General features: G+C 36.8%; 1 non-coding gene across 1 annotated transcript; it reads right to left on the minus strand.

Moving 5' to 3' along the window:
* Positions 1–46: 46 nt before the first annotated feature.
* Positions 47–154, minus strand: LOC148545661 (small nucleolar RNA R71). The gene has a single exon (XR_015902019.1). It is a non-coding gene; the product is annotated as a small nucleolar RNA R71 (small nucleolar RNA).
* Between the last annotated feature and the right edge of the window lie 15064 nt (positions 155–15218).

Genomic DNA, 15218 nt, shown 5'->3' on the forward strand with positions numbered 1-15218 from the left:
GGTCACGGCTTTCTTAGTCAAGTTCTTTCCTCCTCAAAAGCTTAGTAAGCTTAGAGTGGATGTTCAAACCTTCAGACAAAAGGAAGGTGAATCCCTCTATGAAGCTTGGGAGAGATACAAGGAACTGACCAAAAAGTGTCCTTCTGACATGCTTTTAGAATGGACCATCCTGGATATATTCTATGATGGTCTGTCTAAATTATCAAAGATGTCATTGGACCATTCTGCAGGTGGATCCATTCACCTAAAGAAAATGCTTGCAGAAGCTCAAGAACTCATTGACATGGTTGCAAATAACCAGTTCATGTACACTTCTGAAAGGAATCCTGTGAATAATGGGACACCTCAGAGGAAAGGAGGTCTTGAAATTGATACTCTGAATGCCATATTGGCTCAGAATAAAATATTGACTCAGCAAGTCAATATGATCTCTCAGAGTCTGAATGGATTGAAGAAATCATCCAATAGTACTAAAGATGCATCTTCTGAAGAAGAAGCTTATGATCCTGAGAACTCTACAATAGCAGAGGTGAATTACATGGGTGAACCCTATGGAAACACCTATAATCCCTCATGGAGAAATCATCCAAATTTCTCATGGAAGGATCAACAAAAGCCTCAACAAGGCTTTAATAATGGTGGAAGAAATAGGTTTAGCAATAGCAAGCCTTTTCCATCATCCACTCAGCAACAGATAGAGAATTCTGAGCAAAATCCATCTAGCTTAGCAAACATAGTCTCTGATCTATCTAAGGCCACTGTAAGTTTCATGAATGAAACAAGGTCCTCCATTAGAAATTTGGAGGCACAAGTGGGCCAGCTGAGTAAAAAAAGTCACTGAAACTCCTCCTAGTACTCTCCCAAGCAATACAGAAGAAAATCTAAAGAGAGAGTGCAAGGCCATTGACTTGACCATCATGGCCGAACCTACAAGGGAGGAGGAGGACGTGAATCCTAGTGAGGAAGACCTCCTGGGACATTCAGTGACCAATAAGGAGTTTCCCTTTGAGGAACCAAAGGAATCTGAGGCTCATCTAGAGACCATAGAGATTCCATTGAAGCTCCTTCTGCCCTTCATGAGCTCTGATGAGTATTCTTCTTCTGAAGAGAATGAAGATGTTACTGAAGAGCAAGTTGCTAAGTACCTTGGTGCAATCATGAAGTTGAATGCCAAATTATTTGGTAATGAGACTTGGGAAGATGAACCTCCCTTGCTCACCAATGAACTGAATGCATTGGATAGGCAGAAATTACCTCAAAAGAAACAAGATCCTGGTAAATTCCTAATTCCCTGCAAAATAGGCACCATGACCTTTGAGAAGGCTCTGTGTGACCTGGGGTCAGGAATAAACTTAATGCCACTCTCTGTAATGGAGAAACTCGGGATCTTTGAGGTGCAAGCTGCTAGAATCTCATTAGAAATGGCAGACAACTCAAGAAAACAGGCTTATAGACAAGTAGAGGATGTGTTAGTAAAGGTTGAAGGCCTTTACATCCCTGCTAATTTCATAATCCTAGATACTGGGAAGGATGAGGATGAATCCATCATCCTTGGGAGACCCTTCCTAGCCACAGCAAGAGCTGTGATTGATGTGGACAGAGGAGAGTTGGTCCTCCAACTGAATGAGGACAACCTTGTGTTTGAAACTTAAGGATCTCCTTCTGTAACCATGGAGAGGAAGCATGAAAAGCTTCTCTCACTGCAGAGTCAACCAATGCCCCCACAGTCAAACTCTAAGTTTGGTGTTGAACCCTCACATTCAAACTCTAAGTTTGGTGTTGGGAGGTTCCAACCTTGCTTTGATTATCTGTGAGGCTCCATGAGAGCTTACTGTCAAGCTAGTGACATTAAAGAAGCGCTTGTTGGGAGGCAACCCAATGTTATTTAATCATATCTATTTTATTTTCTTTTTGTTATTTCGTGTTTTATTAGGTTGATGATCATGTGAAGTCATAAAAACTACTGGAAAATAAAAAACAGAATGAAAAATAGCATTAAAAATAGCACACCCTGGAGGAGAGCGGTCTGGTGTTTAAACGCCAGAAACAAGCATCTGTCTGGCGTTTAACGCCAGAAACAGGCACCAAGCTGGCGTTTAACACCAGAAACAAGCATCTGCCTGGCGTTAAACACCAGAAACAGGCTACATTTGGGTGTTTAACGCCAGAAACAAGCAGCAATCTGGCGTTAAACGCCAGGATTGCACAGCAAGGGCATTTTACACGCCTAATTGGAACAGGGATGTTAAGTCCTTGACCCTACTTGATCTGTGGACCCCACAGGATCCCCACATCTTCTTCTCTCCTCTTCACACCTTTTCATAACTCTCTTTCCCAAATACCCTTCACCAATCACCTCAATCACTCTTTCCCATCACTTCTTCACCACTCACATCCATCCTCTCTTCCCCATAAACCCCACCTACCTTCAAATTTCAAACTAATTTCCCTCCCAAACCCAACCCTAATAGCCGAACCCTACACCCCCCTCACTCCTATATAAACCCCTCATTCCTTCTTAATTTTCACACAACACAACCCTCTCTTCTTCCCCTTAGCCGAATACACCCCTCTCTCCCTTTCATCCATTTCTCTTCTTCTTCTACTTCTTTCTTTCTTCTTTTGCTCGGGGACGAGCAAACATTTTAAGTTTGGTGTGGTAAGAGCATAGCTTTTTATTTTTCCATAACCATTAATGGCACCTAAGGCCAGAGAAACCTCTAGAAAGAGGAAAGGGAAGGCAATTGCTTCCACCTCTGAGTCATGGGAGATGGAAAGATTCATCTCAAAGGTCCATCAAGACCACTTCTATGAAGTTGTGGCTAAGAAGAAAGTGATCCCTGAGGTTCCTTTCAAGCTCAAAAAGAATGAGTATCCGGAGATCCGACTTGAGATCCAAAGAAGAGGTTGGGAAGTTCTCACCAAGCCCATTCAATAAGTCGGGATCTTAATGGTTCAAGAGTTCTATGCAAACGCATGGATCACTAGGAACCATGATCAAAGTGTGAACCCGAATCCAAAGCATTGGCTTACCATGGTTCGAGGGAAATACTTAGATTTCAGTTCGGAAAATGTAAGGCTGGCGTTCAACTTGCCAATGATGGAAGAGAACGCACGCCCCTACACAAGAAGGGTCAACTTTGATCAAAGGTTGGACCAAGTCCTCATAGACATATGTGAGGAAGGAGCTCAATGGAAAATTGACTCAAGAGGCAAGCTGGTTCAATTAAGAAGGCATGACCTCAAACCAGTGGCTAGGGGATGGCTAGAGTTCATTCAACGCTCAATCATTCTTACTAGTAACCGGTCTGAAGTTACTATAGACCGGGCCATCATGATTCATAGTATCATGATTGGAGAGGAGGTGGAAGTTCATGAGATTATACCTCAAGAACTTTACAAGGTGGCTGACAAGTCCTCCACTTGGGCAAGGTTAGCCTTTCCTCACCTCATATGCCACCTCTGCAATTCGGCTGGAATTGACATAGAGGGAGACATCCTCATTGAAGAGGACAAGCCCATCACTAAGAAAAGGATGGAGCAAATAAGAGATCATGGACCTTAGCAAGAGCATGAGGAAATTCCCCACCATGAAATCCCTGAGATGCCTCAAGGGATGCACTTTCCTCCACAAAACTATTGGGAGCAAATCAACACCTCCCTAGGAGAATTAAGTTCTAATATGGGACAACTAAGGGTGGAGTACCAAGAGCACTCCATCATCCTCCATGAGATTAGAGAAGATCAAAGAGCCATGAGGGAGGAGCAACAAAGGCAAGGAAGAGACATAGAGGAGCTCAAAAGCACCATTGGTTCTTCAAGAAGAGGAAGACGCCACCCTCACTAAGGTGGACTCATTACTTAATCTCCTTATCTATTTATTTTACTGTTTTTAGATTTTTGGGCTTTATGTTTTATTGATGTTTATGTCTTTATTATATGATCATTAGTGTTTAAGTGCCTATGTCTTAAAGCTATGAATGTCCTATGAATCCATCACCTCTCTTAAATGAAAAATGTTTTAATTACAAAAGAACAAGAAGTACATGGTTTCGAATTCATCCTTGAAACTAGTTTAATTATTTTGATGTGGTGACAATACTTTTTATTTTCTGAATGAATGCTTGAACAGTGCATATGTCTTTTGAAGTTGATGTTTATGAATGTTAAATATGTTGGCTCTTGAAAGAATGATGAAAAAGAAGACATGTTATTTGATAATCTGAAAAATCATAAAAATGATTCTTGAAGCAAGAAAAAGCAGTGAATACAAAAGCTTGCAGAAAAAATAAGAGAGAAAAGAAAAATGAAAAAAAAAGAGAGAAAGAAAAAGAAAAAGCAAGCAGAAAAAGCCAATAGTCCTTAAAACCAAAAGGCAAGGGTAATAAAAAGGATCCAAGGCTTTGAGCATCAGTGGATAGGAGGGCCTAAAGGAATAAAATCCTGGCCTAAGCGGCTAAACCAAGTTGTCCCTAACCATGTGCTTATGGCGTGAAGGTGTCAAGCCAAAAGCTTGAGACTAAGCGGTTAAAGTCGAGGTCCAAAGCAAAAAAAAAAAAGAGTGTGCTCAAGAACCCTGGACACCTCTAATTAGGGACTCTAGCAAAGCTGAGTCACAATCTGAAAAGGTTCACCCATTTATGTGTCTGTGGCATTTATGTATCCGGTGGTAATACTGGAAAACAAAGTGCTTAGGGCCACGGCCAAGACTCATAAAGTAGCTGTGTTCAAGAATCAACATACTGAACTAGGAGAATCAATAACACTATCTGAACTCTGAGTTCCTATAGATGCCAATCATTCTGAACTTCAATGGATAAAGTGAGATGCCAAAACTATTCAACAGGCAAAAAGCTACAAGTCCCGTTCATCTGATTGGAGCTAAGTTTCATTGATATTTTGCAATCTATAGTATATTCTCTTCTTTCTATCCTATTTGATTTTCAGTTGCTTGGGGACAAGCAACAATTTAAGTTTGGTGTTGTGATGAGTGGAGAATTTATACGCTTTTTGGCATTATTTTTACATAGTTTCAGTATAATTTAATTAGTTTTTTGTATATTTTTATTAGTTTTTAAATAAAAATCACATTTCTGGACTTTACTATGAGTTTGTGTGTTATTCTATGATTTCAGGTATTTTCTGGTTGAAATTGAGGGACTTGAGCAAAAATCAGATTCAGAGGTTGAAGAAGGATTGCAGATGCTGCTGGATTCTGACCTCCTTGCACTCAAAGTGGATTTTCTGGAGCTACAGAAATCCAAATGGTGCACTCTCAATTGCGTTGGAAAGTAGACATCCAGGGATTTCCAGAAATATATAATAGTCCATACTTTGCCCGAGTTTAGATGACACAAACTGGCATTCAACGCCAGTTCCATGCTGCATTCTGGAGTTAAACGCTAGAAACAGGTTGCAAAGTGGAGTTAAACGCCAGAAACAGGTTACAAACTGGCATTCAACTCCAAGAGAAGCCTCTACACGTGTAAAGCTCAATGCTCAGCCCAAGCACACACTAAGTGGGCCCCGGAAGTGGATTTCTGCATCATTTACTCATTTCTGTAAACCCTAGTAACTAGTTTAGCATAAATAGGACTTTTTACTATTGTATTTACATCTTTGGATCATCTTGGGATTATCTTTTGATTCTTTGATCATGTTTAGGGGGCTGGCCTCTCGGCCATGCCTGGACCATCATCACTTATGTATTTTCAACGGTTGAGTTTCTACACACCATAGATTAAGGTGTGGAGCTCTGCTGTTCCTCATGGGTTAATACAAAGTACTATTGTTTTTCTATTCAATTCAAGCTTATTCCAATTCTAAGATATTCATTCGCACCTCAATATGAATGTGATGATCGTGACAGTCATCATTATTCCGAACCTATGAACGCGTGCCTGACAACCACTTTCGTTCTACCTTAGATTGAATGAGTATCTCTGGGATTCCTTAATCAGAATCTTTGTGGTATAAGTTAGAATCCATGGACGGCCATTCTTGAGATCCGGAAAGTCTAAACCTTGTCTGTGGTATTCCGAGTAGGATCTGGGAAGGGATGGCTGCGACGAGCTTCAAACTCGCAAGTGCTGGGCGTAGTGACAGACGCAAAAGGATCAATGGATCCTATTCCAGTATAATTGAGAACCGACAGATGATTAGCCATGCATTGACAGCGCATTGGACCATTTTCACTGAGAGGACAGGATGTAGCCATTAACAATGGTGATGCCTAACATACAGCTTGCCATAGAAAGGAGTATGAATGATTGGATTAAGACAACAGAAAAGCAGAGATTCAGGAGGAACGAAAGCATCTTCATACGCTTATCTGAAATTCTCACCAATGAATTACATAAGTATCTCCATCTTTAAATTTACGTTTTATTTATCTTTTAATTATTAAATCTCCATAACCATATGAATCTGCCTGACTGAGATTTGCAAGATGACCATAGTTTGCTTCAAGCCGACAATCTCCGTGGGATCGACCCTTAGTCACGTAAGATTTATCACTTGGACGACCCAGTGCACTTGCTGGTTAGTTGTGCGAAGTTGTGACAAAGAACTAAGATTATGAACGTGCGTATTGAGTTTTTAGTGCCGTTACCAAGGAATGGAACCGTCAGGATTTCTGCGCACCACTTTCTTAATGAGGTTAGTAAGGTACTAGGTTGTCGATAAATTTTCATTAGCTGTTTGATATAAACTTTAGTGTAAAATTGTAATGCTACTATTATAGTTATATATGTTTTTATTTTTTCAGGTTTCCTTCGTTATGGTTTAAGAATATTATAAACTTCAAACTGTTCTATTTGCATTTTACTTTGAATAAAGATAAAATAGCATATTCAGTATGTTTGTTATATAATGACGATGATAGTATTATATTAAACTCGAAAAATTTATGATTATAAAATGTTATTTTACCATGTCAAATTTAAATGTAAGTCCATGAATCGCACGCGTTTAACACTAGTAGTAATACAAATGGGGAGCTTTTATGCTGACGTGGTGCGTATACTTTGAGTTTGAAATTTTATTTACTTAGGTGTCGTCTCTAGAAATTTTTAGAATTTTATTTATAAATTATTATTTTCTTAGGTTGTTACCTTTTAAATTTTAAGTTATTTGCTTAGGTGTCATCATTAGAAATTTTTAAAATTTTATTTATAAATGATAAATTATTATTTGCTTAGGTTGTTACTTTTTAAATTTAGGTTATTTGCTTAGGTTATTTTTCTTAGATGGTTATTTTTTAAATTTTAAGTTATTTGCTTAGTTTGTTAATTTTAAATTTTAAGTTATTTACAAATTACTCATTTAAATAATAAATTATTATTATTTGCTTAAGTTGTTAGCTTTTGATTTTAAATTATTTGTTCATAAATTAAAAATTTTAAAAAAATTAATTTAAATATATTTTTAAATTCAAATTTATTCCTAAGCTAATAAGTTTACATAATTATTGTGATTTATAACTAAGTGCGGATTAGTTTTCACGTAATAACGATAATAATTAATAATTATTCAATTAGTTTTTGTGTAACAATAATAATTTTGTATTATTTTTATTTGCTTAAATTGTTATTTTTTAATTTTAAGTTAATTGGTCCTAAATTAAAATTTTCGAAAAGATTAATTTAAATTTATTTTAATTCAAATTTATTCCTAAGCTAATAAGTTCACGTAATAACGATAATAATTAATAATTATTCAATTAGTTTTCATGTAACAATAATAATTTAGTTTGCATTATATAATCTTTTAGTTAGTTGTTAGGATTTTTATTTTAAATTCATTTCAAAGTCAATTAGGGTTTAGAAAATCTTAACTATAAGTCAACTATAAAAGTACGAATTAGAGATGCATAACACCACACCTCTCTTGCTTAGTACAATTAATTGCTTCTTTTAAAAATTTTCTATCTTTTAACATTGCTGGTTTGTATTCACAAAATTGCTGAGATCAATTATGTGGTTTATAATTTGTGTGTACGTATACGAGTGATAAGATTATAAACATTACCAAGTTACGAAAAATTTTCATTATCATACTCAATTGAGATGATTTGGCTCAATGAAGACATGAGTTTTCTACCACTTTTAAAAATAAAATTAATTTTATATTATTGACATTTCAAATGTGTTTATTTACCTCATTTTAACTGTTCTTTGATTTTTGTTTACCAATTCTAGGGAGAAAAAATATACACCTAAGTTAAGAAGACTCTTGTATCTCGATTCGTGAATTTGCTAAGAGAAGGAATGCCGTATCAAATAGCATATTTTGGTGTTGGTCGTAATGTGGGTAACTTTAAGATTACATATCATGAGTATGTGGTGAATTTAAACCAACGTACCGATGTGCGCAGACTTTGCTTATTACAACTGCTGATGACCCTCTTTCTTATTTGGTAGACTTTGCTTATCCAGATTTGTTGTAAAACATGTTAGATTACATGTATTTTCAAAGTAGGACAATTCTTACACCTACTCTTGAGAGTGTCGAGCGGGTAAACGATTTCGTCTTGACAATCTTCCCAGGGATGAAAAAGAAGTATCTAAGTTCTGACACAACATGTCAAGCTGATGAGAATGAAGATGTACAACAGGAGTAGTTCATACCAGAGTTTCTAAGTGAAATCAAATGTTCGGAACTACCCAACCACAAATTGACTTTGAAGCCAGGAGTCGCTATAATGCTACTGCGAAACATAGACCAGACTTTAGGTTTAAGCAACGGGACAAGGTTAATAGTTAACGAACTTGGCAACAACGTAAGTGGAGCAATGGTAGTGACTGGTAGAAATATTGGCAACAAGGTGTGTATTTTGAGAATGAATTTGGTCCCTTCAGATTCAAGATTGCCATTTAAGTTTCAACGGAGACAATTTCCATTAATAGTGTCCTTTGTAATGACCATCAACAAGAGTCAGGGTCAATCATTATTGCATATAGAGCTTTACTTGCCAAAATCAGTATTCACCCATGGATAACTTTACGTTTCTTTGTCAAGAGTTAAGAGTCACAGTGGCCTCAAGGTTCTAATTCTAGACGAAGACGACAATCTAAAGTCATCAACAACAAATGTCGTATTCAAAGAAGTTTTTAATAATATTTAGGTAAGCAAAATATTATTTTCATTTTAATAACGTGTTATGATTTACAATTTTGTATAAATATTTATTGTAGATGTACCTAATTTATCTATAATTATGTTTTTAGACTTGAGAAATGTGTAACGGGGAGCACAACATTATATGCCAATTAGGTACTAGGTTGTCGATAAATTTTTATTAGCCTTTTGATATAAACTTTAGTGTAAAATTGACATGCTACTATTACAGTTATATATGTTTTTATTTTTTCAGGTCTCCTTCTTTATGGTTTAAAAATATTATAGAGTTTAAACTGTTCTATTTGCATTTTACTTTGAATAAAGTTAAAATAGCATATTCAGTACGTTTGTTATATAATAACAATAATAGTGTTATATTAAACTTGAAAAATTTATGATTATAAAATGTTATTTTACCAATCATGTTAAATTTAAATGTAAGTCCGTGCATTGCACGGGTTTGATACTAGTTAGGACTAGTTACAAAAACACACACCACCTAACATCAACCTCTACTTTGACTTCACGCTCCAATTACTCTCCTTCAAAGTCGTGACCTCCATCTTCATCTAACCCTGATTGCTCAATACACTGCGGGCTTTGCCATTCCCTGTGATTGCAGCGACGTCGTTCAGGAACTGCACCTTCATTCCGGTTGCATCATCATTCTCCACGGTGTCTCTCGGAAACACTGTTCCATCTTTGTCTAACCCTGATCGCACTGCCAGGCGTGCCTTGCCCTGTGATCACAGGAATTGCACCTCCGCTAAACCTGCCAGTCGCCCGTGATCACAAAGAGTTCATTGCCATTCATCGTTTGCTCTTTCCGAGTAAATAGATGTTTCTTTTACAAAGTTTCGAATTTTTCTTTCTAAATAGATGATCTTTTTATGTGGGTTACTGGATGTTTCTTTTTCTAGGTTTCTTTTTGAGAGGAATGACAGACGAGTGCGCAACGTTGCGAGAAGAAGAAGTGAAAGGTGCGTGTTTTTTAAAGTTTAACATTTTTAAAATGTAAAAAGTAGGCTCAAGTTAGCCAGTACCATGGTTCTAAAAACTGGACTGGACTGGCCGGTCAGATTGGTCTGACCACAAACTAGCAGCTCTTGCAATGGGCATGAATTGCTAAACTGACCAGTAACCGGCTGGTCAAACCAGACTTGAACCTGGCTACTTTATAAGAACTGACGTCGTTTCCTTCATTGAAAGAAAAAAGGGATTGCACGCGTTGTGCCCCCGTTTCTCCAACTCCTTCCTTTAGAATTAGGAAGCAAACTGCCCTAGCCTCCACCAAACAAAAGCAAACCCTAGCCTCCACCAATCGCTGTCACTGTTTGTCATCCATCTGTCAGAGGGAGAGACTGCTGCTGCCATCGCTGTCGCACTCAAGAACTTCCGTCTTTGTGCTATTGGCGTTCACTACTTCACTCCCACTAACCCCTATTCGCTCTCCATCCCCTGTTCGCTCTCACCAATCGCCTGGTTGTCGTCCTGCTCACCGTCGTTTGTCGTGCTCAACCGCTCTCCGCCATCATTCGAAGGTTAGTATTAACTACTAGTGCTTGTTCTTTGTGTTTTTTTATTGTCTATTCAGAAATCAAATCCTCTTCGTGTTTATTCTTCGATGGTCAATAATAATCATTTTTTGTGGTGTTTTGTGTTTTCATTGATTGATTATTGACTAAGTGATGTGTTATTGTTTTTTTACTTAATTGTGCTTGGATTAATTGGATGATTAGTCAGTGCTCAGTGCTTGTTCTTGGTTGATTGGCATTGCTCACTTGATTAGTCAGTGCTCAGTGCTTGTTCTTGGCTGATTGGCATTGCTCACTACTTGATGATAAATTTTAGCTCTATTACTGGCTTATTCTTGATTTAGTAAATCTGTTACTGGCTTACTAATTGATGATAAATTAACACTGATAAATTATTACTGGCTTTTCTTGTCTTTTTTTTTCTATTGTTAAATTTTTTTAAAGTTTCTTGATTTTGTGCTCATTATCTCATTTAGTGCTTTTTTTTATGGTTAATCATTGTGTTGAGTTTGTTAAAATTGGATTGAAAATTTTGTTAATCATTGTTAAAGCATGTTAATTTTTGTGTTAACCTTGTGAAAATTATGTTAAAAACTTGATTGTGCATCTTTTGATTCTTCTGCTCAAGATGGTGGAAATGAAGGTGAAGATGATCTCAAAGGAGCAAGTTTTAACGAATTTTGATGATTGATGACAAACTTTCATGTTTACAATTCATATTTGGATATTTTATTTTGTTATTTAACTTTTGAATTTGTACTTTGATAAGATCACAAGACTTTAGATGATGACATTTCATGTACTACTTTAAGTTTAGAAGACATGTTAAGGTTTATATTAGACTATAATTATGTTTTATGGTGTTTATTTATAATTTATTTATTATTTCATTAAAAAACAATTTTTTTTGGTTGAATCACGATTGAACCTATAAGACCAGTAAACCAATAAATCAGTAACTAGAGTGGTTCGATGATTGGTCCAATTTTTAGAATTTTGACTGGTACCCTAGTTGGTTATGGTAGCACTGATGATCGGATTTTTGACGGTCTAGAATTTCACAAATAAAGTCTCGTTGTAAAGTATAGTTTCTAAACCAACAATAATCCTTTCATACAAAAGATTGTTTGTCACAAGTACAAACCCCTAAATTTATAAACTGAAGTATTCAAACCTCGGGTCATTCTCCCTAGGAATTGTGATAAAGTGTCATTGTTATTGGTTATGAGTTATGTTTGGTGTTTTTGGGATTTTAGACAAGAGATAAAAATGGCAAAGAAAATAAACTAACAACTAATAAAGCTCTTGGCAAGATTATGAGAATTGGAAGTTCTATCCTTATTATCCTCCTCAATTGTGACCACAATTGTCCATTGCTACCACTTAGTTAACCTATAACCATGGAGGAAAGTCAAGTGGATGAATCAACTTAATTTCACAAGTCCTAGCCAACTCCCAAGAGAAAGGCTAGCTTTAGTGGTATCCAAGTCAATTAGCAACTTCTAATTGTCAATCAACAAAGGAGTTAGATAACTCAAGCGTCACTAATTACTCCACCTAGGCCAAGAGGAACAAGATCTATACTAAAATCCAACCAAGAATTTCATCAAACACTTGGAAGGAACAAAAGAAAAGCAAAGTAAATTGGCAACAACAACGAAATCTAACAACAATTATTGCAAGGAATTAATAACAACAATCAAAAGAAACACAATTATCATGAATTACCTCAAATTGAATTGAAAGAAAATAGAATGAACAAAAGAAGATCTACAAACAAGATAGAAGGAATTATAACAAACAATAGAAGAATGATGAATGTAACAACAAAAAATTCAAGAGTAGAAGAAGATGAAAGCATGAATTAAAACCTAGATCTAAGAACTAAACCTAATCCTACTCCTAATCCTAGAGAGAAGTGAGAGCTTCTCTCTCTAAAAACTAACTAAAACTAAGCCTAAAATGTGTGTTGTATGATGTGTATGAATGCCTTCCCCTTTATTCCTTGGTCTATTTTGCCTTTTCCTGCCAAAACTCAGCTCCAAATGGGTCCAGAAACCCTCCAAAATCGCCAGGCACGTGTTTGACTAAAAGAATCATGTGCGGCCTTCGGCGCGTACGCGCCCCTGGAGCTTTTCGCAATCCGCGCGGAAGCGCACTATTCACGCGCGCGGCCATGGGCTTTCTCCAAATCTTTGGCTTTTCACGATTCCTCCACTTTGTATGCTTTCCTTCCACTCCTTTGATCCCTTCCTGGCCATTTTCAACCTGAAATTACTAGCAAACACATCAAGGCCTCTAGTGGAATCAAAGAAGGATTAAAACTATGAAATTAAAGGTCTAAAAAGCATGTTTTCACATTTAAGCACTAATAAGGAGACAATCACAAAACTATGCTAATTCATTGAATAAATTTGAGGAAAGGTTATCAAAATGCTCTAAATTCAACACAAGATAAACCCTAAAAAGGGGGTTTATCAACCTCCCCACACTTAAACCATAGCATGTCCTCATGCTAAACCAAGAATGTAGCAAAGGGTATGTCATTTATTCAATGCAACTAAACTATCTAAATGCAAACTATCTAAATGCGACTAACTATATGAATGCAAATGCTTGGCCAAAACAAATCAACTTCCAACAGAACATATGTAAGCACAAGGGCTCAAACAATGGAAATCAAATCCAACCCACAATTGTATTAAATTACTAAAAGGATTTACAAACTTGCATGAATATAGGTGATAGTGGTGAATACATGCAATTGAGCAATCGAACCCTCACCGGATGTGTATCCGCTCTATTCACTTAAGTGTTTAGGGGTTGATTCACTCAATTCTCCCCTAATCATGCTTTCCAAAATTTTTTCTTCATCTAACAATCAACAATTATTCAATGCATGCATACAAATATCATGAGGTCTTTTCCATAAGGTTGTAATGGGGCTAGGGTCAAGGTAGGATCATGTATGGTTAAGTGGACTAGAATTTGAATCTTTGATCAACTTAAACTTTCCCACCTAACCTATGTAATGACCTATACAATTAAGTTCTAACCTAGCTACCCATCCTTCACTTTTCACATATTCATGCATTTTCTTTTAATTTTCCCAACACTTATGCATTGACTCTTATTGGACTTTACTTTGGGGCATTTTGTCCCCTTTTTATTGTTTTTCTTCTTTTTTTTCTTTTCTATATATTTATTCTTTTTTTTTCTTTTTTTTCTTTTTCTTTTCAAGCTACATACAAGAACATCAATGCATAAGGTGTATACGTTTGATCAATACATGAGTGTGCATCCAATTCCCAAATATATAATTACAAAGCACCCTTTTATCCCAACCAATGTTCCCAACCTTCCCAAACTCGAATATAATACACTTTCACTAGCCTAAGCTAATCAAAGATCCAAACAAGGGACTTTATTGTTTTCCGCTTAGGCTTGTAATGTGCTAAAATAAAGAACAATTGGGTTAAGTGTAGGCTCAAAATTGTTTGACAATGGAGAGTAAAAGGTAGGCTATTTGGGTCAGTGAGCTAATGAAATAATTGCCTCAATCATATAAATGCATGAATACAAGGAATAATTGGACATAAAGAGTTAAACAAATGAAGGATCACAATCATAGGAAAAGAACAATTTCACATAAGAAGGAAAATAAGTGGTTATAAAATGTAACAACACAATAGGCTCAAAACTCACAATCTTGTGTTCTTAGCTCAAAACATGATCCACAAAGGTATAAATCCATGCAAGTTCCACAAAAATTTTTTCACTCAATTGGGGTGGTGCCCCTTTCTTTATAAATTCCTTAGAAAAATTCATTGTTTTGATTAAACTTATTCTAAATGCAATATTGTGATTAAAAACTTCTAAAATTCATTAGTTTGCCCTCTTTTTTTTCAGTCAAAACAAAATTCTTTTATGCACAAAGGGTTTAACTAAGTTTCCAACAATTCAAAACATTTTCCAAATCACAACCAAAAGGCAATGCAATATATACAATAAAAGTGTGCAACAACCAAAATAAAAGTACCCACAATAGCAAATATATACAATAATCCCAAAATAGTGCAAAATGAAGCAAAATAAGATGAACTAAGTGATAGTGTCCGAAAATGTTCACCAAATCCACCGACGGCTACGATGGTGACCTCTCCACACTTAAGATGAAGCATCATCCTCGATGCTAGTGATCAGGCTCATGGTGAGGGTCAACAGTCGTATCTGGCTCTGGCTGGGGCTCAGACTGGGGCACTGGCACCTCAGGAGGCTGCTGGGTCTCCTGAGTAGCTTGCGTCTGTGGAGGGGCCTCCTGCTGAACCGGCTCCTCAACATGCTCCTCCACGTGCTCAGCCTCATGATCCTCCTCATTGAAAGCGGGTGAGTCGGGGAGAGGGGGTAGCTCAATGCCCTGTGATACAAACACCTGGTCTATGCGATCGAGACGTCGCATGATACAACGCTCGCTACGCTATATGAAGCGAAATAGGCACTGTACCAGCTGATATGTCAGCTCGGGTGCTGGTGGTGGTGGTAAAGGTGGTGCTACTGCTGCTG

The sequence above is a fragment of the Arachis ipaensis genome, chromosome B9 (genome assembly GCF_059453495.1).
Source record: "Arachis ipaensis isolate K30076 ecotype BB chromosome B9, ASM5945349v1, whole genome shotgun sequence".
Classification (NCBI taxonomy): Eukaryota; Viridiplantae; Streptophyta; class Magnoliopsida; order Fabales; family Fabaceae; genus Arachis; species Arachis ipaensis.